This window comes from Cygnus atratus, chromosome 1 (genome assembly GCF_013377495.2).
Source record: "Cygnus atratus isolate AKBS03 ecotype Queensland, Australia chromosome 1, CAtr_DNAZoo_HiC_assembly, whole genome shotgun sequence".
Lineage (NCBI taxonomy): Eukaryota > Metazoa > Chordata > Aves > Anseriformes > Anatidae > Cygnus > Cygnus atratus.
The window spans coordinates 84,514,597-84,529,336 of NC_066362.1; the positions used below are offsets into that span (position 1 = coordinate 84,514,597).

The 14,740-nt window shown below is 36.3% G+C and overlaps 1 protein-coding gene across 1 annotated transcript in view; it reads left to right on the forward strand.

The window, feature by feature from the left end:
- The window catches only part of CADM2 (cell adhesion molecule 2), a 645,157-nt gene that overhangs the window by 477,938 nt on the left and 152,479 nt on the right, over positions 1 to 14,740 (forward strand). The window lies entirely within an intron of this gene.

The window sequence follows — 14,740 nt, forward strand, 5'->3', positions numbered from 1 at the left end:
TAGGGCATATCTGTGAATGTGTGTAGTTAGTAAAGGGATAGCATTATAAGGTTATGTGTTGCTAAATAGCATTGCTTAGTGTTGTGAAGAGGTTTGAAAGTAGTATAGTGAAATAATTTCAGAAAAAGAAGCAGAAAAGATGACTACTGCTTTTCCACTGGGGCATCTGAAGCTTTTTTCTGCTTATTTCCAGAACGAAAGCAGCATCAACAGGGACAGGGAATGTTACAACATAACAGTTCTTTAACTATTTCTTTCGTATCTCATTAAAAACTAGGACCTTGGTTATATCTATGCTGTAAAATAGGAGGGAAGGAAAATAAGGTGTATCATTGTTTTCATGCGTTGTTCTTTTTCTGAACTCTTCTACGCCTAACCTCTGAAGAAATTACAAATAGGATATAAAGCACGTTGTAGTTTTGTGCAAAACAGCTCACTTTTGTAATGGTAATTTTTCAAAGTTCAGATTAGTTGGATTATTGAATTTACCAAGGAGGTACATTCATTCACCTATTTGGAGATGAAAGTGTGGTAAGCAGAAAGACATATTTTACCTAAACTTGCAAACTACCTCCCTGCTTCATTACTCAGATTATTCTCCATCCATCCATGTATTCCAATTAAAGTGATGTAAGAATTGTTCATTCCCAGCATTTTTCCTTCTATTTTTTCTCTGTTACTCAAGCTGGACTTCATCACCACAAAATGATGCAGTATCACATCAGCACACAATGCTGAGGCTCCCAATGACAGTCGTAAACTCTTTCCTATTATATTGTGGTTGAACCACTCCTTTCGAGAGCCCACAGAAGAATTCAGAAAAGCTAATGCAACTCAGGTCAGCTTTTGCTATTTCCCAGTTTTCGTAAGCCTGGATGAGCTTGGACTCATTCTCCAGATCGATGTGTTCTTAAGTGTATATCATTTCTTTTTCAAAAATGAGAGGATTTACTGTCCAAAAAATGTCAGCCTTGCTGCTGAAGAATTTAAGAGGCAGTTCATCTGTGTTTAACAAAATGTGCTGGCAATGATGTTGTCAATTTGTAATGAAGTAAGTTAAGGGGTCCCTATACAATCTATCAGTGTTTTGCAGATTCCTGAGAAAATGCTTTTCACACGAGTCAGTAAAAGAAAAAAAAAAAATTTGCTGAAAAAAAAATCACACCCCTATTAATATGGATGATCTTTTCAAGTTGTGACAGAATCTTCTCCTTTCCCCTAGGACAGTCAAATAGCCTACACCTATGCTTATTTTCTCAACCATGAGAGAGAGTAGCAAAGGAAAAGAGCAAATGGCAGTGATACGAAAATGTACGTGTTCATTTTATGTGCTTCATAACAGGTTTCAAGAAAGATATTTAGGCGTTCATATGCTGCAATGAGCTCCTATTTCTTCTATTTTTTTAACTACAAACAATAAACATATCTTTTTAATGTCAAGCTGATTAAGGCACAGCAGATCAGAATTGTCCTTCAAGATGTAATAAAGGTGATAAGGATTAATTTCTTATTTTAAAATGTGGAAATTACTATCCATGCTTGAGAGAAGTATGTCACCCAGCCATTCCCCCATTACCACCATGTAACTGTATGATAAAAAGGGCTTTGCATCTCTCTATACATGGATGACATGAAGGAGACCTATTTGTAAAGATTAAATAGGCCTGGAATAGAGGCTAATAAAAATTGAATTGATTTAATTTATGTGGTACTGACAACAATACTATCTGGGAATCTCCAAACTTTTTCTCTTCTGCAGTAGTTTGAGATGAACAGGTATTTTCAATTTGTGCTCCTACAAGGTGTATGCTTTCGGTGTGTTTATTACAGTTGTCCTTGCACTTTGTGAGTGCATGTATTTAATCTGAAACGTTGGAAGCAAAATCAGTTTTAGCCAGTGTTCCCAGTGAATGGTAACCTGTAAGATTGCACCATCAGTTAACCTACATTCTTCCAAATGCTCCCTCACCAACATTTGAATCTGGTTTCTGGTTTCAATGTATTTGACAGGAAGTGTGAGTCTCAAATATAAATATATTCTTGGTTATTTAGAGTAGGAAAATAGTGATCTAAATTTGCTGCTACTACAGAAAAGTTGGGTAGAATTCATTTCTCCATTCAAAAGGGTAGAGACTGACTAGGCAGTTGAGATAAGAGAATGAGGCAGTTAGTCAGCTCATACACAGCGCGGAACTGGGAAGAGGATAAAATTAGTTAGTGTGGTATAAGCAGTATAACTTTGTGAGAGTTCAGGTTTCATTAGCTCTTAGCTGGACAATTAACTGAAAAAGCATGAATGGCTAGGACTTAAGCATTTATGGACTTTTTTTTTTTTTTTTTCTGTCCACAACAGGCCAATATGTGACTTGGAATAAGCAGATACAACTCTGTTCACTTCAGTAACATTAACTTGCTAATGTAAGAACTTAACTTGGCCCCATGATTTTAGGAGTAATAAAGTTCTACATGAGGCTACAGAAGTCTGTAATACGCAAGGATAAAAATGCCCTCTTTATTGGAGTTCAGCTGGATCTTTATTGACCTTCTGTTGAAGTGAACACGAGTGCCCACTGCAAGCCAGTGTTTATTCCCAAGATAAATGGGGTTTAAAATCTTGACTCAACATAAAGAAGACAAAATGAAAAAGAAGAAAATCATTTAGCAGTTTTAAGCAAATTCTGATCAGGCTAGGTAAAAATGATCTCTTCAATATCTATACGAATGATGTAAATAATCTTTGCAAGCAAATTGGGAAGTTTGACCATGTAAGGGTGAGCATTTTTCTTTAAAATAATTAAAAAAAAAAAAAAAAAGTAAATCTGAAAGGTTGTGCAAGTAATGAGGATCTTTTTCACTGCTAAAAGTTACATGGGGGTAAAAATACAGTAAGAAAGGAAATCACCAACATTAAACAGACTATCTTTTTACTGCTTAGAAACATGCTAGGCTTATGAAAAAGTGAAGTAATGTGACATGGAAATCTTCCCTAGGCTTGTCAGTAATACCAGATTGCAGCTCTTTGTAATTGAATGATGGGCTTCAGTGTTCATTTTTGATGTCCAGAACACCAAATACAATGTTTTTTTCTTAGAACAGGAAGTGTTCTTAAGTGGGACTTAAAAGGATTAAAAAAATACTGGAAAATTTAATTCTCAGTTGAGGAGATTAAAGCTGTGAGATTAAAGAACAAAACAAATCTGATAGTTTGCTTGGGAACTGTGGTATATTTAGCTATGGTATCATATTTTATAAAATAGACTTTTATTTGTTCATTATGTGAATAGAAGACTTCCATTGATGATTTAGTGGTATAATGATAATGTTGGATATGAACTAGTAAGAGTCCTTTGAATTGGTTTTAAACCATGATTCCAAACTAATGGTGTACTTTGGATGAGATTAAACAGTCTGGGGCTCTGATTCAGTTCCTACAGGAGTTGTAAGATGCTAAGGAGAAATTCTGACAAGGAAATTTGGTTGTTTGTCAAATATTTGAGAAGTCATGGCAGTCTGGTGAAGTTCCCACTGACTGCAAGAGGGAAAACATAACCCTCCTTTTCAAAAAGGGAAAAAAAGGAACTACAGGCCAGACAGTTTCACCTCTGTGTGCAGCAAGATCGTGGAGAAGATCCTCCTAGAAACTATGCTAAGGCACTTGGAAAGTAGGGAGGTGGCTGGTGATAGCCAACATGTCTTCGCCAAGGGCAGATTGTGCCTGACAGATCTGGTGGCCTTCTACGATGGGATACAGTGCTGGTGGATAGGGGAAGAGTTACTGATGTCATCTACCTGGACTTGTACAAAGCATTTGACACAATCCCACATGGTATCCTTGTCTCCAAATTGGAGAGACATGGATTTGATAGATGGACATCTTGGTTGGTAAGGAATTGGCTGTATGGTAGATGAGGGAAAGGCTACTCGTGTAGTCTACCTAGACTTCAGCAAAGCCTGTGACACTCCCACAGTATTCTCTTGGGGAAACTGGCTGCCTGTGGCCTGGACAGATATACTCTTCTCTGGGTAAAGAACTGGCTGGAGGGCTGTGCCCAGCGGGTAGTGGTTAATGGAGTTAAGTCCACCTGGTGTCCTGTTACAAGTGGTGTCCCCTAGGGGTCGGTACTGGGGCCTATCTTGTTTAATATCTCTATTAATGACCTAGGTCAGGGGATGGAGTGTACTCTCAGTACATTTGCAGATAACACCAAGTTGGGAGGTAGTGTCGATCTGCCTGAGGGTAGGGTGGCCCTTCAGAGGGATCTGAATAGGCTGGGTTGCTGGGCTAAGGCTAATGGGATGAGGTTCAACAAGGCCAAGTGCTGGATCCTGCACTTTGGCCACAATAACCCCATGTAACGTTATAGGCTTGGGGCAGACTGGCTAGAAGACTCTGAAGAGGAAAAGGACCTGGGAGTGTTGATTGATGCTCAGTTGAACATGAGCTGGCAGTGTGCCCAGGTCGCCAAGAAGGCCAATGGCATCCTGGCCTGTATCAGGACTGGTGTAGCCAGCAGGAGCAGGGAGGTGATCATTCTCCTGTACTCAGCTTTGGTGAGGCCACACCTTGAGTACTGTGTTCAGTTCTGGGCCCCTCACTACAAGAAGGACATCGAGGCCCTGGAGCCTCGATGTGTCCAGAGAAGGGCAACAAAACTGGTGAGGGGTCTCGAGCACAAGTCTTATGAAGAGTGGCTGAGGAAACTGGGGTTGTTTAGTCTGGAGAAGAGGAGGCTCAGGGGAGACCTCATTACGCTCTACAACTTTCTGAAGGGCGGTTGTGATGAGGAGGGGGTCAATGTTTTCTCCCAGATAACTAATTATAAGACTCGAGGAAATGGCCACAAGTTGTGCCTGGGGAGATTTAGATTAGATATCAGGAAAAAAAAATTTCTCTCAGAAAGTGGTAAGGCACTGGAACGGCCTGCCCAGGGAGGTGGTGGAGTCTCTGTCCCTGGTGGTGTTCAAGAAGTGCATGGACGAGGTGCTATGAGATAGTATTTAATAGCTTATTGGGTAGTATTGGTGATAGGAAGACAGTTGGACTAGGTGATCTTGTAGGTCTTTTCCAACCTTGTGTTTCTATAATTCTGTGATACTCAAAGAGTTGTGGTCAGTGGCTCAATGTCCAGGTGGAGATCAGTGATGAGTGGTGTTCCTCAGCGTTCAGTATGGGGACTGGCTCTGTTTAACATCTTTGTCAGTGACATGGAGGTGGGATCAAGTGGAGTTTATATTATTGGAGTTTATAACTGAGATTTGTGAAAAGTTTTACTTAAGTAGTTACTTTTATATGTTCACAAAGGACATGGACTTTTAATTAATCCATAAACTTTTCAAGTACTTTCATCTTTTGATACAAAAAACATCTATATGTTCATTTCATTATACGCTTTGCTAATTTTATTTAATTTATTTATTAAATTTATTAAATTTATTAAATTTATTTAATTTTATTTCAATTATTTTTTGTAAAGCTGAGACTGGTATAAATGCTCTACAACTACAGAGGGAAAATACATGTGCCTTACATAAGGCTCAACTACAGACAAGCCCACTTCACTATTTACCACTAAAACCTTCTAAAGGAAAAGAAATTCTGGCAACTGGCTGTATCTTAAATGATGCTTGACATCAGGAATTGAGTTTTGCATCATAATCCTAAAACAAATGCACTCCTAGATGTTAATTACTTGCCCAAGGCACTGAGGCAATGAGTTTCAGAGCTAGGATGAAAACACCAGGAGTCTTTGGCTTGTAAGTACCCTGTTAGACAAGGTATTCTCCTAAATGTCAAATACTAGTTTATAGAAGTAACTGATACAACAATAATAGTGCATTGTGTTTGATTGATGAGTCATATTTGTTTATATGCAAGACCTAGGAATTACTTATAAAGTTTTTGTATTAAGACCTTTTTTTTTTCCACAGGCAGTTTAACACAGCATGTCAGTCCTTTTGTCTTTTGAGGTAATGACTTGAATCTTATTCTGTAAGTGTCACTCGGAGAATAATTATCTTTGCGTTACTATTCAAAACCAGAGTTTGGTTGATTTCTTTTGACTTGACAGCCATGTTTCTGTGGTTCAATAAATGTTATCAGGCATTCTTTGTCTGCTCCTATTGCATCAACTTTAATTAGTTTTTGATTGCTGTTAATTTCACAGCTTTTTCTCTTTGCAGAAATTTGCATCAAAAATGTTTTAGTTTTTTGTTGCATCAAGTTTAATTAGTTTTGTGCTTTGCTTACTTGGTTTTGCTTGCTCTTTTTAAAGAGACTCCCCCACAGCTCCTTCCCCTGAATATATCTCTGAATCACAGATTCTGATGTTGATGATTAAAGGAGATGTTAGAACCTCTGATCATTGAACCTATCTCTATTTAGAACTGTGAGACTGTTCCTGTCTCACCAGGGTACACTAGTGAATGTGGTACATGATAGAAAGGTCAGCAATGGGCTTTGCATAATGGGTTGATTTACACTGCTTTTTGACAGTACATTAGGATCTTAATTCTTCTAGTCTAAACAAAGACGTTGCAAACCTTAAATGCAGCATTGCTTCTAAACCACTTGGAAAAAAAGCAGTGTGTCATCAAAATAAAAGTCTGTCTTCTTGACAGGGTAGTATGGAAGTGAACTGTTTAGCTAGTTTGTGAAAATCATAGACCCACACCATAAGTATAAGCAGATGCTTTGGGGAAGGCCATTTTTTATGGGGACTCTTCATGAGAACCAACTCTGCTGACCTGGTCTTAAATAATTTAAGTTCACTTACATTAGGCCTTTGGTGTTCCTTGTTTTCCTTACTCACTATTTATAAGTAAAGTTTGGTTCTTTCCAAGCTCCTTTTAACCCATTGTCTGGTGGAGAGAGATCGTTTTTATCTCACTTCTGGCATTATCTGGAAATCTCTGTACTCCTTGTTACTCTCTTCACTGTTGTTTGGTTTCACTGAAGATTTCTGTAGGACTCAAGATTTTGAATAATGAGTATCAGAAAGCTCCTCACAGAACATCAAAGTGTTCTTTCAAAGAAATCTCAGTGCACTGCTTCTCTCTGTAGAAGAAGGTGGAGGGAGGAAGAAGCTGTATCTGGGGAAAGAACTAAGGAATGAAGAAAGATGCCTTGAAGAACATCTAGAAGAACAGTATAGGAGGACAGGGAAAAGACACTGTCTACATTGTCTTTCTAGTACTGTAGGTTTCAGTAGTGGAATGACTCAGTAAGATAGTGTGGGGGTAGAAACTGGCTTGGGGGGGAAACTGACATTAAAAAAAAAAGAATTTTATGGTTAAGGTACTGGGTTAGATAAAATAATCTGAATCTACATTTTTAATTTCATAGTTAAGAGTAATGTATGTATTTATGTATTTTATTTACGTATTTTCAGCATATGTTTTCAGGGATTGGGGCTTAGACATCCTGGATATCTAGGGAGACAGTGTTCGCTCATGGGTGTCATTTTGGTAAAGAAACACTTTGAAATATGACCATCAACCTTTCTCAGCTTCTGTATGCTGCTTATGACTTGGAGGCTCTTAAGTTTTTCCCTCTTCTACCCCTGCTTTGCCTTATGTACTTATTACACCTTTGAGGGCAGGACCTTCTCCTCTTTTAAGTGTGCAATGATCCTAAATTAAAGATGTTGTTTTAGGTATTTGTATAACAGCAAAAGCAAGTAATAATTGTTATTTTCCTGGAAGCTGGCTTTGAGTCCACTTTATTTTATTCAACAGTAACGGGTGTATAATTGGATAACCTATAGCCAATTTAATAATTCTGGTTTGCTTCCATATCAAGATTCTTTCAGAGTTTCTATAGCTGGAGTAAAAAAAAAAGATGCATTCTCTATTCCACATATGGGAATTTACAAGTAATATTTTTTTTGTTGTGAACTTACTCATGTTCATCTTAGTCTTTTTCCGTAGCAACACCATGTAAAAAATTATTGCCAACATTTTGTATAGCTGATATCTTCTGAACAATGCCTACTTTTTCCAAATTTCCAATATTTAAAGTGTAGAACTGCTATTCTGGAACTCATACTATTACCATAACATTTTGCAAGCTTCTTGTAGCTTCCAGAGTTCAAGAGCATTTTGTAGTAGACATCTGTGTTAGAAATGAATGGTTTGTTCACAGTAGCTTTCAGTATATGTCTAGCAATGCTCCTATGAATCCAGTGTGGAGGTAATCAGGCGTGTGGGAGTGACCTTCATGGTGCTTGATAGCAGTGTAGGTTCTTCCAGAGTTAGCTGACTACTAGGTTTAGAAAAAGAACCAAAAAAAAAACCAACAAAAACAAAGTAAATCTGTAAATAACAGAGAAAAAAAAAAAGAACAAAAGCTGCAAGACACTTAAGTATGATGTACTCTATGTTTAGTTCCTTTTTAGCATTCTAATTCCAGATTCCTAGCTCTTAATGTATGCTGGTGCCATTGCTTAATGTTGTTTGTTTGTTGTTGTTGTTTGTTGTGTGTTTTGTGCTTGATGTTTTTTGTATTGCAGCCTTTTTGAAATGTAGTCACTTTCCATCAATACGATTTCCAGCCTCAGTGACAGCACTTTTCACTTACTTTTTACTTTTTTCAATTCCTTGCTAAATGGCCTCATTGGCCCCATGACCAGAAACAACATGCTTGTCTTTTTCACAGAGGATATTTTGCCTGCATGTTGCACAAATTCTCTTTTGTTAATGAAATTGAATAAATAATTTGTAGCAATTTTAATTTGGCAGTTTAATAAAATTATTAATTGTATTGCTTCTTTTGAGTTTGCACTGCATGTTAAATGTCACAGTTACTTATATATCAGAGATGTTTTCTTCTTCATATACATATAGGACCAATGATCCCTTTTACAAATGTACTGTAAATTTGACTTTTTTTTTTTTTCCCCCAAAGTGAAAAGAAATTTGCAGGTGACGTGCAAGCAAACTAGATTATTTGAATGTCCAAGGCATATATTTTATAGTTGGAGATTATTATTGTTTTTTTCATTTTCTCCAAAGACTAACAGGATAACAAATGGAAAGGAAGTGGGCATGGAAATATTCTTGTTTGTATTCCTTGAAATGTAAGTATGTACAGATACAAAGTTCTTTGATCTAGTGTTCTGCTTTGGACAAATATATTTAAGGTTTTAGGAACCGTTGGTTCAAGAGTACAAGTAGTTGTCTTGACTTTCAACTTATGTCAAATCAGCATGGTGGAGTATAAACAAGACAGCAAGAAATATCCAGTGTGTTCCATCTATTAACTAGCCATCACTAGGGTACATCTAGGTTGTGATGCAGCTACACTGTCCTCTGTTATTATCCATATTGGCCATAATGACCTGGAACTATCTCTAAGATCTAATGCAAGTCTAAAGCCTGCTTGCCTACCTTGTTATAGCCATATATCTGTATGGAACATTCTTCATGATTCATCCAAAGTTTTGTGTGTGGAGTCAATTATGGTGAAGGTTAAATAAATCTGGATTGCCATGGAAGTTCAGGGCTGCCTTCAGATTGTGTTACAGATATATGTTGTGGCCCTTGGTAATTAGAACAAGAATAAAAAAGAAGATAGGTAGAACCTGAAGCATAGCATGACAATTGACGTTAGATGACCATTCTCTTCAGAATCTGTGCAATTGTGCTTCCTCTTCCAGCAGAAGCAGAAGCAGATGGATAAGCTTGAACATAGATAACCATATTTGACAAATCTTTCACCCACTATTGTTGATTGATTAATAATGCAGAATCCAGCAATATGCTAGATCTAGAAGGAATCAGACTGCTATTTTTTTCTGACAAGTAGCATAGAACTGTAGTGTGTGATACACAAAGGCACATGGCTATCTAAGCATTGCTTTAAAATATAGTGTGGAGACATCTTTTTGTTTCCTTATTATCCATTACAATTACAACACTGTACTGATAAAATTAAATAAAGTAATATTCTTCACAAACACATGAAGTTGTGATCCCTGAAATACAAAACTATAAAGTTCTATAGCTTTATGGTACTTCTCATTCATAACTTTATTACTTCTCATTCTAAAATTGTCATTTTGTCAACATTAGGTTTAAAGGCTTTCATGTGATACTAGCTTTGCTCTGAGCACTCAGTTCCAACAGTTCATCGTTAGCTAATGATAAAAGGCAGGAGGAGACTGAGTAAGGCTTATTATATCATTTCAAATGAGCTTTTGAAAGAACTCTTTAGTTGTTGAGTTTCTAGCTCCTATGTGCTTTTGCGATGGGTAATAACATGATATAAGAAATACTCAAACTGTAAATTCAGTGGCAAAGGTATTTACAAAAGGAAAGGCGAGCTTATTTTCCTGAAAACTTTTTCTGGGAGTTATAGTGGCATCCTTTTTACTTTGACCAGTCATAATGTGTAGAGTTTATATGCCTCTAAGCTTTGGCATTACACACATTTCTTCTACAAAGAGGATCAGAGAGGTTTTCTTGGTTTTTACTTCTAATGGAAAGTTTAACCTTTTTTATTACTTTCACTATTGACTCTTGATGTGTTCTTGTCTCTGCAAATACTGCTGAAATAGCTGTTGTCATCCATTCTTTGATGTGTTTTGGCTGGCCAGGTGCTTTAGGGTCAAATGATAAGCTCATTCAGCCAAAACTGTGGTAGCAGCAATTGCCAGCCTCAGGCCAGTTTTTGCAGTTTAGATTCTCAGGGCTGCAGTCTTTGATTACTTGTAGTTTTAGACTTTCACCAGACATCACTGTTACAGTGCTGCTCCTCATTACAAGAAAAAAAAAAAAAGAAAAAAAAAGAAAAAAAAATAATTTGAAAACGCTCTGGTGGTATCTCTCCTCTCAATCTGTACATGCTAGCTCTGTGCTCAGGGATGCAGAATATAGAGGAAATAGGTAAATGCTTTTCATAATCTGTGGTGTTTCATGGATGGGCTTGATATAGCATAATGTAGCTATGTCCATGATCAGGAACTGATTAAATCTCCAAGATCTCCTCTCTTCCAAGAGGTCAGGATGCTCTGCTGATGCAAATACCTGATAATTCCACTGCTGTTTATGGGTTTCATTTGAGAGATCTGTAGCAAATTAGGGCACAGAAGATGACAGCTCAGTAAACTCAAAAATGTCTTGTGTGTTTTGTTTTCTTATGTTTACAAATTCCCTTTTTCATCTGCTAAGAAATTTTACAGATTTGAATTTTAAGAGGACTTTGAATAAGACCTTTGGAAGGGGTACCAGTAGGTGTAGTTAAGTTTGATGCATCAGCATGAATGAGAATAGCAACATTTGTCATTGAAAAGTATGTCAGTTGTCATTGAAAGATTAATGAAGTAGAGCGGGGTTTTTGTTTTGTTTTGGTTTTCGTTTTAAAAAGTTCTCTTTTTCAACACTTCCAATATTTGGTCCTCCTTGAAAGTGTCAGCAGGACCTAAAGTAATTGTTTCAGCTACTGTTATTTCAAACAAATCAAGTCTTAAAGAAGATTGTGGTCATGGCTTAGAGAGTAACTGGTTGGCTGGTTGGCTGGGCTGGAACGCAGTATGCATAAAATAGTTAATGCTCAACATTTTCTGCTACCAAAATAAAGTTTATTAAACTTCTGTTAAACCTTCATTCTCATCTGTGGGTCCTTCTCAGTATTTGGTTTTCTTTTTCCTCATTGTATGTTATGTGCTGCCACAATTAAAATACCATCTCTGGTAATAGTGATAATTAAAACAGAAACTGTTAAAAAGAGATATGTCCTACCAGCTGCTGCCATGCATGGATTGTGACCTTGTTAAATTCTATGAATAAAAGCTGCAAGTAACAAGAGTTTCTGCCTTTAGAAGTGTTCATCTCTGGAGAATTTTTTTATTTTTTATTTTTTTTTTCCCTAAATGGTTTAGAGAGGATTGCCTGTCTTTTCAATTCATCTTTACAATATTCTTATGCTGATGGACAGTAACAGTTGATTATCTTTAAATATGTGATAATGAAAACTTCATGTAGATTTATGCCTTGGACTACATTTAAAATATCTAGGTTATTGTCAGATTTGCAGCGTACTCTGGTGCATGGTAGCAACATTCAGGATTTTTTTTTTTTTTTTTTTACTGATATTCTTACTACTAATTTTCATTTTACCAACCCTTCATATGAAGGAAAGAATATCACATATGAGCTTGTAATTGCCCCTGTGCAAGAGTGGTAGATGGTGAATTCTCTCAAATTTGGAAGTCAGTTGGAATTGAGAATTCAAATTATTGAGTAAGTTTTTCATCACATTGTCAGACTGAGTTCCAGTATTTTCCTCAACTCACAAGGTAGTTCTTCTCAATCTTTTCCTTTTCTGCTGTGGAAAAAACAGTTATCTGAATGTGAAAGCCCTTATTACCTTATATTTACAGTTTCTGCCTAACTGATAACACCAGTTACTAAGTGAACCATACAGGTCAAACTAGATATTATATTTAAATCATTTCAAATTTTACAAATCTATGCTATTTATTCATTTTTATAATGTATTCATTTTAATAATTTATATAATTAAAATACTTTTATGCATTTTACAATGTCATATGCATTTTACAACAACATAAAATGACGTTTTAAATGAGCTTACAGAAAAGAAGGAGCTCCAAATGACCCTGTATGTACTTTGAAATTTCACAGTTAAATTCTAATTTTAAAATAATTGTTTGGATAGGTTCATCAGGTAGTTGCAAGTGAAGCTGTATCCATCAAACTCAATAGAACTACCTTTTTATACTTAGTGCTGAGAACCTGGCTTTCAAAATCCAGACTCATTTCAATTACAGCTCTTGAATTCTGAATTTTGTTCTATTGTCAGCTCAAATAAGAATAAAATATACTTTATTCATTTTTCCATCTGAGACCATTCTTTTTTAAAAACAAAACAAAAAGAAAAGGTATCAAAAGAAACTTCATCATTGCCTCTTATCCCTTTTCCCTTGTAGAACACCCATTCACATTTTGTACCAACTGTTTAGAGATAATATGGCTTTTCTTTTCTAGTGAACAAGTCATTGCTGTAATATTCCAATGAGTCTTTATCAAGGAGCGTAGTGATAGGACAAGGGGTAATGGTTTTAAACTAGAAGAGAGTAGGTTTAGATTAGATACAAGGAAGAAATTTTTTTTCTGTGAGGTTGGTGAGGCTCTGGAACAGGTTGCACAGGAAAGCTGTGGATGCCCCATCCGTGGAAGTGTTCGAGGCCACGTTGGATGGGGCTTTGGGCAACCTGGTCTAGTGGGACTTGTCCCCCCCTGCAGGGGGTTGGAACTAGGTGGATTTAAGGTCCGTTCCAACCCAAGCCATTCTATAATTCTATATAACCAGAATAATATTTTTGCATTCATTATTATTTTAAGTGAATAAAAGCTTCGTAATTATATGGACCATTTTATTTTCTTATGGTATAAATTTCCTTATAATTTGTCACTAAAGCTTACTAAAGTCTATACAAGAATGTAACATAACTCACTGAGGATATTTGAAAAGTTTATTGCTCAAATTTGAATTGGTTGCTATAATTCTACTATTGCTCAGCTTTACTGAATGTTGTTTATAGTTTGTTCCACTTTTATTATATTCTTTCATCATAAATGTGATGACTGTTGTCACTTTCAGGATTAAAAGTACTAAAAGTAGACAAATCTATGTTAGCAATGACAAAAGACTGTTGCCCTGGAGCTGTAAAGGATTTTGTGACTCAGGTATCATCTTTGGGTAGGAGGTGTTTAGTTGAGTGTATTTTTTTTTTTCTTTTTTTTTTTTTAGAACATTAATATTTCAAGCTTGTGCACATATCTTCATGTTCTTACAGTGATAACAAGTCATCATTGGTATGAGTAAATGTTTGTATGATATACCTAGAAAGACCAACATAGTTGGCTTGGATCTTACACTCTAGCTGTCAGAATGCCTGCTTCCCAGTTCACTCGGATTAAGAATGAAGGCTATGTCATAGGCTTTTCCAAAGTTTTATTCTTTCTATTGTATGAATGGTACTAATGTACATCAGTTGAAAATGCTGGTCCTGGATGCACTCAGGAACAACGACTTCATTTTTTAATGATTTTAATGACTTTTATGTTATTGGTCAATAAAACCTGTGACTTGTTATAACTTTATGATAGTAGCAGCCATTGTTTTGACAGAAATATTTGCTTCTAAATACAGATAAAATAGGAATATTTTATATTTGTCCCTCTTATTTGAGTACTCTGCACCCTCATTTATCCTCTGTACTGAACTTAAGCCAGCTTCTAACATTCGTTTATTTAAAGATTAGATAAAGTTATGGTTCTACAAAACAAAATTCTGGTGGGACTATACAAATTCATGTATTCTGTCTTCATAAATACACAAACAGTCTAATATTAATTTGAAGTGCAAAAAGAGCTGCCCTTCCTCCTTTTTGAAGATAGCTCTAAAAATATCTTAACTCATTTGTATACTTCTTTAAAAGTCCCCACAATGATGATTAACAGGAGTGTGAAAATTAAGTCAACTGGTGTTGCCAAAATGAACATGCCAGCTCATATGGCATCTCTTCCTCTGCTATTAAGAGTTGCGACACCTCCTGAAAGTGGTCAGTTTTGGTCAAAGGTAAGGACAATGTAGAATTATAAACTGGTCATGGAAAGCAGCGTCCCTTTCATTTTTGTTTGTTGTACACATAGCAGTTTCCAGCTCAAGCATCTCTGCTTATCCTAACCCTATGTCTAAAGATACACTGCATCAACT